We start from the raw sequence: 16,397 nt of genomic DNA on the forward strand, positions 1-16,397 counted from the left end.
ATTAGTGATGTTGAGCATTCTTTTATGTGTTTGTTGGCAGTCTGTATATCTTCGTTGGAGAAATGACAGTTTAGGTCTTCTGCCCATTTTTGGATTGGGTTGTTTGCTTGTTTTGATATTGAGCTGCATGAGCTGCTTGTATATTTTGGAGATTAATCCTTTGTCAGTTGCTTCATTCGCAAATATTTTCTCCCATTCTGAGGGTTGTCTTTTCATCTTGTTTATGGTTTCCTTTGCTGTGCAAAAGCTTTAAAGTTTCATTAGATCCCATTTGTTTATTTTGGTTTTTATTTCTATTTCTATAGGAGGTGGGTCAAAAAGGATCTTGCTATGATTTATGTCATAGAGTACTCTGCCTATGTTTTGCTCTAAGAGTTTTATAGTGTCTGGCCTTACATTTAGGTCTTTAATCCATTTTGAGTTTATTTTTTTGTATGGTGTTAGGGAGTGTTCTAATTTCATTCTTTTACATGTAGCTGTCCAGTTTTCCCAGCACCACTTATTGAAGAGACTGTCTTTTCTCCATTGTATATTCTTGCCTCCTTTGTCAAAGATAAGGTGACCATATGGGCATGGGTTTATCTCTGGGCTTTCGATCCTGTTGCATTGATCTATATTTCTGTTTTTGTGCCAGTACCATACTGTCTTCATTACCGTAGCTTTGTAGTATAGTCAGAAGTCAGGGAGCCTGATTCCTCCAGCTCTGTTTTTCTTTCTCATGCATGCTTTGGCTATTTGGGGTCTTCTGTGTTTCCATACAAATTGTGAAATTATTTATTCTAGTTCTGTGAAAAATGCCCTTGGTAGTTTGATAGGAATTGCATTGAATCTGTAGACTGCTTTGGGTAGTATAGTCATTTCCACAGTATTGATTCTTCCAATCCAAGAACATGGACTATGTCTCCATCTGTTTGTATCACCTTTGATTTCTTTCATCAGTGTCTTATAGGTTTCTGCATACAGGTTGTCTGTCTCCTTAGGTAGGTTTATTCCTAGGTGTTTTATTCTTTCTGTTGCAATGGTAAATGGGAGTGTTTCCTTAATTTCTCTTTCAGATTTTTTATCACTAGTGTATAGGAACATGAGAGATTTCTGTGCATTAATTTTGTATCCTGCTACTTTACTAAATTCATTTAATAGCTCTAGTAGTTTTCTGGTAGCACCTTTAGGATTCTCTATGCATACTATCAGGTCATCTGCAAAGAGTGACAATTTTACGCCTTCTTTTCCAATTTGGATTCCTTTTATTTCTTTTTCTTCTCTCATCACTGTCGCTAAAAGTTCAAAACTATGTTGAATAAGAGTGGTGAGGGTTGGCACCCTTGTCCTGTTCCTGATCTTAGGGGAAATGGTTTCAGTTTTTCACCATTGAGAATGATGTGGGTTTGTCATATATGGCCTTTATTATGTTAGGTAGGTTCTTTTTATGCCCACATTCTGGAGAGTTTTTATCATAAATGGGTATTGAATTTTGTCAGAGGCTTTTTCTGCATCTGTTGAGATGATCATATAGTTTTTATCCTTCAATTTATTAATATGGTGTATCACATTGATTGATTTGTGTATATTGAAGAATCCTTTCATTCTTGGGATAAACCTCACTTGATCATGGTGTATGATCCTTTTAATGTGCTGGTGGATTCTGTTTGCTAGTATTTTGTTAAGGAGTTTTGCATCTATGTTCATCAGTGATATTGGCCTATAGTTTTCTTTTTTTGTGACATCTTTGTTTGGTTTTGGTATCAGGGTGATGGTGGCCTCCTAGAATGAGTATGGGAATGTTCCTCCCTCTGCTATATTTTGGAAGAGTTTGAGAAGCATAGGTGTTAGCTCTCCTCTAAATGTTTTTTAGAATTCACCTGTGAAGCCATCTGGTCTTGGGCTTTTGTTTCTTAGAAGATTTTTAATCTTAGTTTCAATTTGAGTGCTTGTGATTGGTCTGTTTATATTTTCTATTTCTTCCTGGTTCAGTCTCGGAAGGTTGTGCTTTACTAAGAATTTGTCCATTTCTTTAAGGTTGTCCATTTTATTGGCATATAGTTGCTTGTAGCAGTCTCTCATGATCCTTTGTATTTCTGCAGTGTCAGTTGTTACTTCTCTTTTTTCATTTCTAATTCTGTTGATTTGAGTCTTCCTTTTTTTTCTTGATGAGTCTGGCTAATGGTTTATCAATTTTGTTTATCTTCTTAAAGAACCAGCTTTTAGTTCTGTTGTTCTTTGCTATCATTTTCTTCATTTCTTTTTCATTTATTTCTGATCTGATCTTTATGATTTCTTTCCTTCTGCTAGCTTTGGGGGGTTTTTTGTTCTTCTTTCTCTAATTGCTTTAGGTGTAAGTTTAGGTTGTTTATTTGAGATGTTTCTTAAGGTAGGATTGTATTGCTATGAACTTCCCTCGTAGAACTGCTTTGGCTGTATCCCATAAGTTTTGAGTCATCATGTTTTCATTGTCATTTGTTTCTAGGTATTTTTTGATTTCTTCTTTGATTTCTTCAGCAATCTCTTGGTTATTTAGTAATGTATTGTTTAACCTCCATGCCTTTGTGTTTTTTACAGATTTTTTTCTGTAATTGATATCTAGTCTCATAGCATTGTGGTCAGAAAAGATACTTGATACGATTTCAATTTTCTTAAATTTACCAAGGCTTGACTTGTGACCCAAGATATGATCTATCCTGGAGAATATTCCTTGTGCACTTGAGAAGAAAGAGTATTCAGTTGTTTTTGGATGAAATGTCTTATAAATATCAGTTAAGTCCATTTTGTTTAATGTATTGTTTAAACCTTGTGTTTGCTTATTTATTTTCATTTTGGTTGATGTGTCCATTGATGAAAGTGGGGTGTTAAAGTCCCCTACTATAATTACATTACTGTCAATTTCCCCTTTCATGGCTGTTAGCATTTGCCTTATGTATTGAGGTGCTCCTATGTTGGGTGCATAAATATTTACAATTGTTATATCTTCTTCTTGTATTGATCACTTGATCATGTAGCGTCCTTCTTTGTCTCTTGTAATAGTCTTTATTTTAAAGTCTGTTTTGTCTGATATGAGTATTGCTATTCCAGATTTCTTTTGATTTCCATTTGCATGGAATATCTTTTTCCATCCCCTCACTTTCAGTCTGTATGTGTCCCTAGGTCTCGAGTGAGTCTTTTGTAGACAGCATATATATGAATCTTGTTTTTCTGTCCATTCAGCCAGTCTGTGTCTTTTGGTTGGAGCATTTAATCCCTTTACATTCAAGGTGATTATCAATATGTATGTTCCTATTACCATTTTTTCAATTGTTTTGGGTTTGTTACTATAGGTCTTTTCCTTCTGTTGTGTTTCCTGCTTAGAGAAGTTCCTTTGGCATTTGTTGTAAAGCTGGTTGGGTGGTGCTGAATTCTGTTAGCTTTTCTTTTCTGTAAAGGTTTTAATTTCTCCATCAAATCTGAATGAGATCCTTGCTGGGTAGAGTAATCTTGGTTGTAGGTTTTTCCCTTTCATCACTTTAAATATGTCCTGACACTCCCCTCTGGCTTGCAGAATTTCTGCTGAAAGATCAGCTGATTCCTTTGTATGTTATTTGTTGCTTTTCCCTTGCTGCTTTTAATATTTGTTCTTTGTATTTAATTTTTGATAGTTTGATTAATATGTGTCTTGACATGTTTCTCCTTGGGTTTATCCTGTATGGGACTCTCTGTGCTTCCTGGACTTGTTTGACTATTTTCTTTTGTATGTTAGCGAAATTTTCAAGTATAATGTCTTTAAATCTCTTCTCTTTTTCAAACCCTTGTTTTTCTCTTATACTTTTGGGATCCCTATAGTTCGAATGTTGGTGCATTTAATGTTGTCCCAGAGGTCTCTGAGGCTGTCCTCAATTCTTTTCATTCGTTTTTTTTTTTATCCTGCTCTGTGGCAGTTAGTTCCACTATTCTATCTTCCAGGTCACTTATCTGTTCTTGTGCCTCAGTTATTCTGATATTGATTCCTTCTAGAGTATTTTTAATTTCATTCATTTTGTTGTTCATCATTGTTTGTTTGCTCTTTAGTTTTTTTGGGTCCTTGTTAAACATTTTTTGTATTTTCTCCATTCTGCTTCCGAGTTTTTGGATAATCTTTACTATCATTACTCTGAATTCTTTTTCAGGTAGACTGCCTATTTCCTCTTCATTTGTTTGGTCTGGTGGATTTTTACCTTGCTCCTTCATCTGCTGCATATTTCTCTGTCTTCTCGTTTTGTTTAACTTACTGTGTTTGGGGTCTCCTTTTTGCAGGCTGCAGCTTCCTAGTTCCTCTTACGTCTGGTGTTGGTGTCTGCCCCCAGTGGGTGAGGTTGGTTCAGTGGCCTGTGTAGGCTTCCTGGTGAGGGGGACTGGTTCCTGTGCTCTGGTGGGTGGGGCTGGATCTTGTCCCTCTGCTGGGCCGGGCTGCATCCAGTGGTGTGTTTTGGGGTGTTTGTGAACTTAGTATGACTTTAGGCAGCCTCTCTTCTAATGGGTGGGGTTGTGTTCCTGTTTTTCTAGTTGTTTGGCATGGGGTGTCCGGCACTGGAGCTTGCTGGCTGTTGGGTAGAGCTGGGTCTTATTAGTGTTGAGGCAGATATCTCTGGGAGAGCTCTCACCGATTAATATTACATGGGCCCAGGAGGTCTCTGGTGGTCCAACGTCCTGTGCTCGGCTCTCCCACCTCAGAGTCTCAGGCCCAACACCCGGCTGCAGCACTAAGATCCTGCCAGCCACATGGCTTGGAAGAAAAGGAAGAAGAAGAAGAAAAAAAGAACAGACAACCCCAAGGCAAATGGTAAAAGCAAAACTGAACAGACAACATCACACAAAGAAACATATACACACACACAAAAAGTGAAAGAAAAGAAAAGGAAGAGAGCAACCAAACGAATAAACAAACCCACAAATAAAAACAATCACTAAAAACTAAACTAAGATAAACATAAAACCAAACCGAATCAACCTTAGAAAGCAAACCCCAAGTATACAGTTGCCCCCAAAGTCCACCACCTCAATTTTGGGACCACTTATTGTCTATTCAGGTATTCCACACATGCAGGGTTTATCAAGCTGATGTGGGGATTTAGTTCACTGCTCCTGAAGCTGCACAGAGAAGTTTTCCTTTCTCTTCTTTGTCCACATAGCTTTTGTGGCTCAGCTTTGGTTTTGGCCCTGCCTCTGCAGGTAGGCTGCCCTTTGGTGTCTGTTCCCTGCCCAGACAGGAGGGGGTTAAAGTAGCAGCTCATCAGGGCTCCCTTGCTCACTCAGGCTGGGGAGAGAGAGGGGTACAGTAGTCACAATTGGAATGCGGGGCGTGCCTATGGTGGCAGAGGCTGGCATGACGTTGCAACAGCCTGAGTTGCACCGTGTGTTCTCCTGGGGAAGTTGACCCTGGATAGCGGGACCCTGGCAGTGGCGTGCTGCACAGGCTCCTGGGAGGGTGTAGGTGGTGACCTGCGCTTGCAGCCAGGATCCTTGGTGGCAGCGGCAGCAGCAGTAGCAGTCTCTGCCCACCTCTGGGGTCCTAGATGATAGCCACAGCTCATTTCCATCTCTGGAGCTCACTTAGGTCTTCTGTCACCTGTGGGCACATGGAACAGGAACCCTTCCCTTCAAGTGCCCGGAAACAGTGGTCTCTTGCCTCTTCCATAGGTCCAGACTTTTTCCCACCCTCCCTCCCAGCAAGTCGTGGCGCACTAGCCCCCTTCAGGCTGTGTTCACACAGCCAACCTCTGTCCTCTCCCTGGGATCCAGCCTCTGAAGCCTGAGCCTCAGCTCCCAGCCCCCACCCGCCCCAGTGGGTGAGCAGACAAATGTCTCAGGCTGGTGAGTGCTGGTCAGCACTGCTCCTCTGTGCAGGGCTCTTTCCACTTTGCCCTCTGCTCCCCTGTTGCTGCGCTCTCCTCTGCAGCTCTGAAGCTTCCCTCCTCTGCCACCTGCAGTCTCCGCCCACAAAGGGGCTTCTAGTGTGTGGAAACTTTTCCTCCTTCACAGCTCCCTCCCAATGGGGTAGGTCCCATCCCTATTCTTTTGTCTCTGTTTTTCCTTTTGCCCTACCCAGGTATGTGGGGTTTTTCTTCCCTTTTTGCAAGTCTGTGCTCTTCTGCCAGCATTCAGTAGGTGTTCTGTAGGAGTTGTGCCACTTGTAGGTGTATTTTTGATGTATTTGTGGAGAGAAAGGTGATCTCCACGTCTTACTCCTCCCCTATCTTGAAGGTCTCCTATTTCATATTAATTAGTATAACTTTAGTGCCAATTTTCTTACCTTTTAATCAGTGTAATGAGGAATAAATTAAATGAAAAGAGATTAAAGTGTTATTAGTTTTTTCCTTTTTTGTTTGTTTATTTGGATCAAAAAGAAACCAACTGCTTGATTTATTGATTTTTTTTCTCATTTACTCAACAAATGTTTTAACAATATATTTTGTAGCAAGGTTTGATAGCAAACATCTAAGCCTTAATCTGACCCCTAACTCTTAACATACAAATACAGTTACTCAACTATAGATAAGAGTCTGGTTATTTAAATTAGACTTAGATAAGCTAATTGCTATTTAAATATCCTGGTTCTAGCTTATGGTGGTATATATAGGCCAAGACAGGAAGAGGCAAAAAAAGAGACTATCCACATCTATATACAGAAATGAATACTATCACACACACACAAGTATCAAACAAACTAATCCATGTCTATAGATTAGTGTGTGTGTGTGTGTGTGTGTGTGTGTGTGTGCACCTGTGTATGTTTAATAAGAGCCCAGGAAGCCCAGTTTTCACTTTACCAGAAAAAAAAAAAATCATTAAATTTCAAAATGTAGAACATTTCCATTTTTGTTTAAAACAAATAAAACACTGATTTTGAACAAGATTTGTACTATTCATATTCAGAATAGTATAAATGTTGTTGACATAGTAAAAGCAATATTTTCTGAAGAAGAACTCTAAGAGGAATGCCTTGGAAATTCAGTATTGACTACCAGGAAACTTTAGAAAACACTAAGGAAAGATTAAAAGTTCAGCAACACCTCAAATTAATTGTAAACACCAGTTAAAATTTCATTAGTATTCCCTCAGGTAATGTCAGATCATTCTGGTTTAGGTTTTCTCAGACAAAGGAGTTATTTTGCTTATCCCTTTGCCTTGTACGTCTTTCCAGAGACTATCAAATTTTCTTGCAGTTTTTATAATTGCCAGCAATAATGTTTGTATACCATACACATTTCTTAGAAGTATATAACTGTTTGCACATGAAATATAGTTTACTCTTAGACCATTAAGCTAGGTATTGGAACCAGAGGTTTTCAATTTTGGCTTAACACAGAGGACTGTCAGTATTCTGTACTGCAAAACCGTCTCTCAGCCATGCCAATGAATGATTGGAAGACTGTGCACAATTTACAATTTAGATGTAACTTCATTCCTTTCTCTTCAGATTAAGATATAGAAATGAAATAATATAGAAATGAAAATGAGGGGAAAACCCTAAATCTACTTTACTTGTGTTTATTTTAAGGTAAATTATTCACAGCCTTCTTTTTTTTTTTTTAACACTAACAGTGGAAGACTTCCCACAACTTATAATTGTCCTGACTTAGAAGTTGGGACTCACTGAGTAAGACATTGGCCAAATCTGTTTGAAAAATAGATTTGGGGTATATAAGCATCACCACAGGTTGTTTTGAAGGCAGATTATTTTGGAAAATATTTTGTTAAACTTTGGTTTTTAAATGTCTAACACTCTCCTCTACATAAATTTTTAGTTTTAATATACTAACATGCTTTATAAATTGCCAAGAGATATAATTTGCAGCTTCCCAAACATATTCAACCATATAACTCCTCTACCATCACCATCACTATTTTTCCCTAGAATATTTTGCAGAACAAGTACTCTGGAATGTAATTTTGGAAATGATGCAAGGTTTCCTGAAGACTCTTCTGATTCTAAAATATTCAGCATTGTTAATGCCTTCTATAAGCACATGATGAAGGTTTTATAATTGTTTATTGATCAGAAAAGAAAATCCTGCCTTAAGACAGAATGTATCTGTTCTGCTGTTTGTCTTTAGAATGGCCCTGTGTGATAAGCTAGTTTTATCATATATAGAGAATGGAAGTAATTTAGAATTCTGAAAAAGTATGCTTGGTAAACCCCAAAAGGAAGCATTTAACTCAGTAATTCTAGGTTTCCAGTCAAGTGAATACTTTTGAACTAATGGTTTGTTCTTCTATTTTCTATTGCCATACTTTCTTCTCAAAACATGACTTTAAAATTTTAGTTGCATGTGATATAAGGGGTTACATATCTTCTCTATGAGAATTTTTCCCAATCTAATACTAAGTAGTGATATTTTTATCTATTTTTCAAAGTGCATTTATTAAAATAGGAAAAAATTTTAACTTCTGTTTCTGATGAGTTCATCTTAGATGGTAGTAAAAGGAATGCCCACACCAACCTAGGCACAGATACATTCCAACAGAACAATGTTTATTATTATTTCAATTTGGAAATGAAAAACATACTAAATATATTAATACTGGGATGCCAGTATGTTTCAGTAATGGATTGTTACAATTAGAATTAATTTTATACCAGGTAGAGTTTTCTGGTTATAAAAACCTTTTGATATTTTAGAATTACTTTACATCTTTAAGCATTGTGAAAATTTTGAATAGAAACCTTAATTTACACAGACATACACGACACACACAGGCAGCCACACGGTCTGCTCCTCCGAGTAAATAAGCCAAAGAGAAGTCGGTTTGGGCTTCTGTCCAGGTAATAGCATCTGGGGGTATCAACCAGTGGGGGCAGTGCCTTAGTCTGACAGACAGGAGAGGACAACCTGTAAGAGGGCTGAGCGCTGGTTAGGAGACAGAGCAGCTATGGAGTGCAGCATGTAAATTTTGATGGCAAAAATCAATCTAACTCTGCCACTGCACAGCCAGCTCCTGAAAAATGTGGTACCAGTAGCAGAAAAGTTATACTCCAAGTCATGAAATTAATTAACGTAACATTGTTAATATATCATTGTTTTCCACAGATCTCAGTTCTAAGGAACATTGCAGTCAAGCCTGAGTATCTCTTGCCTTTGGATCAAGAAATCAAGAATAAAAGATGCAGGTGTGTGTTTACAATTTTACCTTTTCCTTTTGCACCCAAGTGTAGGCCAGAGTTTATTTGTTAAGGTCTGGTATTGAGTACTCAATCTGGCCTATGTAGATGGATTAAAGAAGAGTGACATAAGCTGCTTCACCTATTACGGATTCCTTCAGCCAATGAATGAACCTTCTAGAATAATTTATTTATTCAGTTAAAGAATCTGTCATTTCTGCCAAATAAGTTCATGCATTTTGTTTACTGTCAGTATTTCATGAGTGTTTGATCGTTTGCTTGATATTTATGCTGGTATGTGCCTTTGTTTGAGCAACAAATTCCATGGAACTTTTCTAGTTAGCTCTCTGGGTCTGGTATTTCAATAGATTATATTTTATTCTGTGCTCCTGGGAGCTGATATTTACAAGATCTGAGGCCTAGATAGAAATGATTTTTGTGGAAGAACCCTGAAATCTGGGTCCCCTTTTAACATCTGTGGGAGGACTTAAATTTATAAAGACTCGTTTGTTTCTTTTTAAGGAGACAGTAGCTGTAAATGTTTTTCAAAGTAGTAAACATTTAAAATATACTTTTTAGATGTTTGTACTACTAACAAATATGTAGAAATATTATGAATAACATATATAATCTGTATTTTACATTAATGTAGCAAAATTATATATTCAGACAATACTTTCAAAATTGCTAATTTTAATTCAATGTTACGTGATCTGTTTTTACATATAATATTCAAAATAACTACATTTTTTGTGCTCCTTGTTTATATTTACTTTCTTCTCACAGATTTTGATACTTTAAACAGAGATGTAACTCTTAAATATAAATTCTTTTTGTTACCATTTTTTAAAAAATATAAATAAGAAAATTAATTTTAGGCTTGCTTTCAACCTTAGATTTCCCCTTGCTGGTTATATTGATTAAGAGATATTATTACATTTAAAGGATTCTGAAAAGTTTTCTAAATTGAGAGTTGAATTGTTCATAATTACACATACACAGAAGGTTCTATGAAAAGGCAATTGTATAATGATGGGCTGAGACTAATGGCTAAAGCTACAGTTAATGACATTTACCCCAGGGTTTTAATGTAACATAAAAGCAATCTAGGGAAAATTGTTGCTATTCTAAATAGGAACCAACATATGGGGAGATTTGATCTGGGTTAAAAGGAAGAAAAATAAATTGAAAGGGAAAAACTGAGGTAGAGGAGAGTTCAAGCGTTCAGTATTTGATTTAATCCCATATTCAGTTCCATATGTTCATTTGAGAGGATCACAGAGAGCCAACAATACAAACTACCATTTTTTTCCCCTAATCACTTAGGCATGGTTTTCAAAGCACAAGCTACTTTCCCACCAATTTGAATCAGAATACTGGCATTTATTTCTTCAGAAATCTCTGCCATCCTGTAATAATTGAATATTTAGAAAATAACTTTGTTCTAACCAGTGGAGCCATTAAAGACTTTTATGAAACTCTTCAACCTCAAAGAACTTATACTCTTCCTAGGTAATTTGGACTTGTTTTAAATATTTAAAGGAAGATGAGTATTACTGTTTACTAGAGAAAATGCAAAGTGATTTAAGTCAATGTTTTTAATGTCCAGTGAGTATAAAATAATGGTTAAACATTTTAACTATGGCCGTTCTGATCTGTGTGAGCTGGTACCTCATGGTAGTTTTGATTTGCATTTCTCTAATAATTAGCAATGATGAGTGTCTTTTCATGTGCCTCTTGGCCATCTGTATTTCTTCTTTGGAGAAATGTCTATTTAGGTCTTCTGCCCATTTTTCTATTGGGTTGTTTATTTGTTTGGTATTGAATTGTAGGAGCTGTTTGTATATTTTGGAAATTAAGCCCTGTCGGTCACATAATATTTTCTCCCAGTCCATAGGATGTCTTTTCATTTTGTTTATGGTTTCCTTTGCTGTACAAAAGCTTATAAGTTTGATTGAGTCCCATTTGTTTATTTTTGCTTTTATTTCTATTGCCTTGGGAGACTGACCTAAGAAAACATTGGTATGATTTATGTTAGAGAATGTTTTGCCTGTGTCCTCTTCTAGGGATTTTATGGTATCTTATGTTTAAATCTTTAAGCCGTTTTGTGTTTATTTTTGTGTAGGGTGTGGAGAAAAGGGAACCCTCTTGCACTGTTGGTGGGAATGTAAATTGGTGAAGCCACTATGGAAAACAGTATGGAGGTTCCTCAAAAAACTAAAAATAGAGTTGCCATATGATCCAGTAACCCACTCCTGGGCATATACCCAGACAAAACGATAATTCAAAAAGATACTTGCACCCCTATTTCATAGCAGCAGTATTTACAGTAGCCAAGACATGGAAACAATCTAAATGTCCATCAACAGATGAATGGATAAATAAGATGTGGTATATAGATACAAAAGAATATTACTCAACCATAAAAAAAGAATTTTTTAAGGTACTGTACTGTAAGATTAAAAATGTTGTCTTTATTTTTTGTGTTTGTTTTTTATGCATTATTTGTGTAAAAAGTATTATAAACCTATTACAGTACAGTACTATATAGCCTATTTGTTAGTTGGGTACCTAGGCTAACTTTTTTGGACTTACAAACAAATTGGAATTAACGAATGCAGTCTCAGGATGGAACTCATTTGTATGTAGGGACTTACTGGTGTGTGTGTGTGTCTGTGTGTGTGTATAAAACTGAGACACTTTGCTGTACAGCAGAAATTAAACATAACATTGTAAATCAACAATATTTCAATAAAATTTTTAAAAATAAAAAATAAAATAATGGTTAAACAGATGCTAATATAGGTGAGTAGGTATGAATTCCCTTTTTCTTGACCGTGATGATTTTAATTAAATATTTTCCATTATAAGAAAATCAACAAGGCAGCTCATGCTGAGGGCTTAAAAAAAACAAGGGAAGATTATATATGAGGATCAAGCAGGGGATCTAATGAAAACTTTAATATATATTTCCTTAGTTCATTTGTTTATTGCTTTATTAAAGAGTATTATAGGAATAATGGAATACTTCTGGGTGTGTTATTTACAGAGACATTTCTATTTACTGAAGAAGCATAAAGAGGAATACCCAGATTTTCCAATAATACATATAATATCACGAGGTTAGGACAGAAGCACGGTTTTCTTTTCAAACTGGCTTGATGTTCCCATTTTTACCGCACCACTCATTAATGACGATTGCTCACTTCTTCTGTGCCCAACTTAGCATTATGGTAGACTCCATTAGTTTAAAACTTACCAGAAAATATCAGGTGGACATATGTGTTGGCAGCTGTGCTGGACACTGTGGGAGGTCCAGACACAGAAAGATTTCCTGTGGTCATGGAGTTGGTAAATCAAGGTAAAGAGACAAGACTGAAAAATGATTGAAAGAACACAGGCTGAAAATTAGAAAAAAAGCGTTGTTCTAACTCAGAGTTCCCCTAAGATTTCTTGGCTTTACTTTTTTTTCTTTCATTTATAAAATAATTGGCTCAAACCATATAGCTTTAAGGTGATTTCTAACTCTAGAGTAAAATGATGGCATACATTTTAAAATAAATCATAAAACTCATATGCCCTGAATGTACAAAAAATGTACACAGTAGTTTCTCTTGAAAGAGAAAAACTAATATTGAGTGCCTTCTATGTTTCAAGTATAAGTTAGACGTTTTCACTTATATCATGAGCTATCCATAAGAACCCTAAGAGATAGTATTTTAAAACCTTGTGAAAATTTTTTTAAATGTCTTTTTCTGACTTAAGTCTAAATGGGTTATTGTTTTTTAAAGAATGAGATAAAAGTTTCTTGTCATGAAGAGACCTTTACAGAAGTTATTTTGCTATCCCTTCTATTTTCTACCTGAGACAGTGTTAAACAATTTCAAATATTACCTGCAGCCTTCTGCTTATAATGTTTCTTTTTTGTCCAAATGTCTAACTATTTAGGACACATGAGTGCTTTTCATAGCCAAACTCCATGACAGCTACTTGGGAATACTTAAGAGCAAGAAAGGTGATCTGACTTCTTTTATTACCCTCACTGAGGGAGAAAAGATGGGCCATAGTAATAAATATTCAGCACTTTTTCACCTTGTTCAAGGTACTAAGGCTTATTTTCCCATCTTCCCTGTTACCTATTAAAAATAATAAAATTGCAAGCAAGCACAATTATTGCACAAAGTTCTCATGAGTATTTCAATAATGATGACGTGCTGAAAAGGAATGGATAGAGTCTTACTGTATACGTGGCTTTAGAAACAATAATTAAAACTTACTAGTTCCATATTTTCAAAACAGGATTTATTGTAACATGGCAAATATTTTAAAAATCCTAATATGTTAGGGGTATTTCATTTTTTTACATAGATAAGTGTTAATATTCTTACACACCAACCAAGGTAGTTAAACTTAGTCACATCATGCTAGTATGTCTGAGGTTACAAACTGGAATCAAATGGAGAGATATAACAATCTCACTTTTCTCTTTTACTACAAGACTGATGCCTAAGAGTAAGATTTTTTTTTTTTTTCTTCCTGCGGTACACAGGCCTCTCACTGCTGTGGCCTCTCCCGTTGCGGAGCACAGGCTCCGGACGCGCAGGCTCAGTGGCCATGGCTCACTGCGCCCAGCCGCTCCGCGGCATGTGGGATCTTCTCGGACCGGGGCACAAACCCGTGTCCCCCGCATCGGCAGGCAGACTCTCAACCACTGCGCCACCAGGGAAGCCCAAGAGTAAGATTTTAATAAATGAGGAAGAAGAAGAAAGGAAAAGGACATGTATGTAGGCTTTTATAAAGTTTGTAAACAGTATAAAATATTTGCATGTAGAAATCTTTAAAATTCTTAAAATTCTTTTTTTTCTTAAAAAAATCATTTCATTGATACCTTACCATAAAAAATTTATTCAAATTATACCCATTTGAAGTGGTAAGATCACAGCTGGAGAACAGGTTACCCTGTAACATATCTATTTACAAAATCCATCATAAAAGCTTTTTTTTAATATTATATTACATATTTTCTTTTTTAAACTAGCATACAACACAAAGCTAAACTGAGTAGTAGCTTGCCTACTCCAAATTTTGGAAGAAATACTTCTTTTTGAAAACATCACGTACCCCATAAGAAAAGAAAGTCCCACAATCAGACATTTGCCACCCAGCTCACTCTGCAAGGCATCTTCCTTCAAATCCCTCCTCTCATACACAGGAGTTGTCATGTACACGCTGAGTTCTTACTTTCTTTTTCCTGAAAGCTAAAGCTTTAAATACTGCAATTGTATTTTACAGACCTACACTTACAACAAAAATGAACACAAGAATCACAACAACAACAACAAAAACCAATTGTTGTATAAAAAAAAAAAAAAACACTGACAGCAAATTTCACATAATTTTAAAAATTCAAAAAAAACCTCTCTTTTATTTCATAGATTAAAAAAGGGGTTAATAAATGTCCAAAGCCTGTAAGTAAAATATATATGATCATTTCTGTTGATTTAATTTCAGAGCTCATCTAGCCCACCTCAACAAGCCACAGAGATGTTAGGAGACAGAGTGCTTACCCTATTATAGGGCAGTTCCTTGGCCGCTGCTTCTCCTCTTTAAAACAATAGCATCATTCAAATGAGAGAACTTCGCCAATATTTGATGAAAATTGAAATGAATACTTCATATACTTGTAATTAAACTTTCAAACTCTAACTACTAAAAACATGTCTACTTAAATTTGATCGTATAATTAGATTACTTTAGCTCCAATTATAGGATAAAGAAGTGTGTGTGTGAGTATATGATTTTAAGTGTCAAATGCAATCTATACAATAGAGGTAATATAAAATACTAACAGAGTCATTTGTAGTGAGGTGGATGGACCTAGAGTCTGTCAAACAGAGTGAAGTAAGTCAGAAAGAGAAAAACAGATACCGTATGCTAACACATATATATGGAATCTAAAAAAAAAAAAAAAAAAAGGTTCTGAAGAACCTAGGGGCAGAACAGGAATAAGGACATGAAGACGCAGACATAGAGAATGGACTTGAGGACACGGGGAGGGGGAAGGGTAAGCGGGGACAAAGTGAGAGAGTGGCATGGACATATATACACTACCAAATGTAAAATAGCTAGCCAGTGGGAAGCAGCTGCATAGCACAGGGAGATCAGCTTGGTGCTTTGTGACCACGTAGAGGGGTGGGATAGGGAGGGTGGGAGGGAGTTGCAAGAGGGAAGGGATATGGGGATATATGTATGCATATATCTGATTCACTTTGTTATACAGCAGAAACTAACACAACATTGTAAAGCAATTATACTCCAATAAAGATGTTTAAAAAAAGAAAGACAAAGAATTCAGTTTAGCTCTAATTTTAAAGAGCAAATAAAATCTTATCCTCTCCCGAAAACAAACAAAAACACTAATAGAGGAGAGATTAGGCACTAAGTGTCTATTATTGGGTTTGTGTGTGTTTGTCATAAATTTACAATAAGGGTTATGCATATAAAAAATTAGAATCATTTAAAAAATATTCTGTAGAATTATTTTCCTGATAATTTAAACTTCCATAGGCAAAGCAATTTTTAAAATGCATCACTTTTTTGATTAATAGCAAAAGTTACTTCACTGTAAATTGGGAAACAAGATAGTTGAATATGAATGTTTTATTTATTTAATTCAATAATCTACATATTTAAAATATTAAATAATATCTTGACATTAGGCATTGAATTAAAATTTTTTATTTGAAAGGTGAATATTTCTGTTAAATATAAATATTTGGCAGGGAAAATGCTTTAGATAAAGAAATGAAATATATTTGTAGATATTTGATTATAGAGGTACCAGAGCAATTTATACGAATTGTTTATCATAATCAAAAAATGTTTTAATAAAGATGTCAGCTCCTCCACTTCATCTTAACAGCTTCAAGAGCATATCAGTTTCAAAGCCTAGTTGGAAGCCTTTAAAATCTAATACTAAGGAGAATGGGTAATTCAAGAAACAAATATTCCAAAGATGAGAGACTTTTAAATGCTCCCTTTATGTTCATTCTTTTCTCCCCAAGGATAGGCTCTTTACTTACTTTTAAAGTAAGACAGTGGTTATACTAACTCAGCTAGAAACTGATTAATATTTTGTTCTGCCCCTTCATCCTTGAAATTTTATTTTTTTAATTTTCTAGTCTCCTTCCATTATAACAATTGGAAAGGAGAAAGTACACATGGCTCTTTTGTGGACAACCACTTTGATAAATACTGTTGTAATTATCACTTGTGGCACAGGAATATGGCC

The sequence above is a fragment of the Tursiops truncatus genome, chromosome 5, assembly GCF_011762595.2.
Source record: "Tursiops truncatus isolate mTurTru1 chromosome 5, mTurTru1.mat.Y, whole genome shotgun sequence".
NCBI classification, from domain to species: Eukaryota; Metazoa; Chordata; class Mammalia; order Artiodactyla; family Delphinidae; genus Tursiops; species Tursiops truncatus.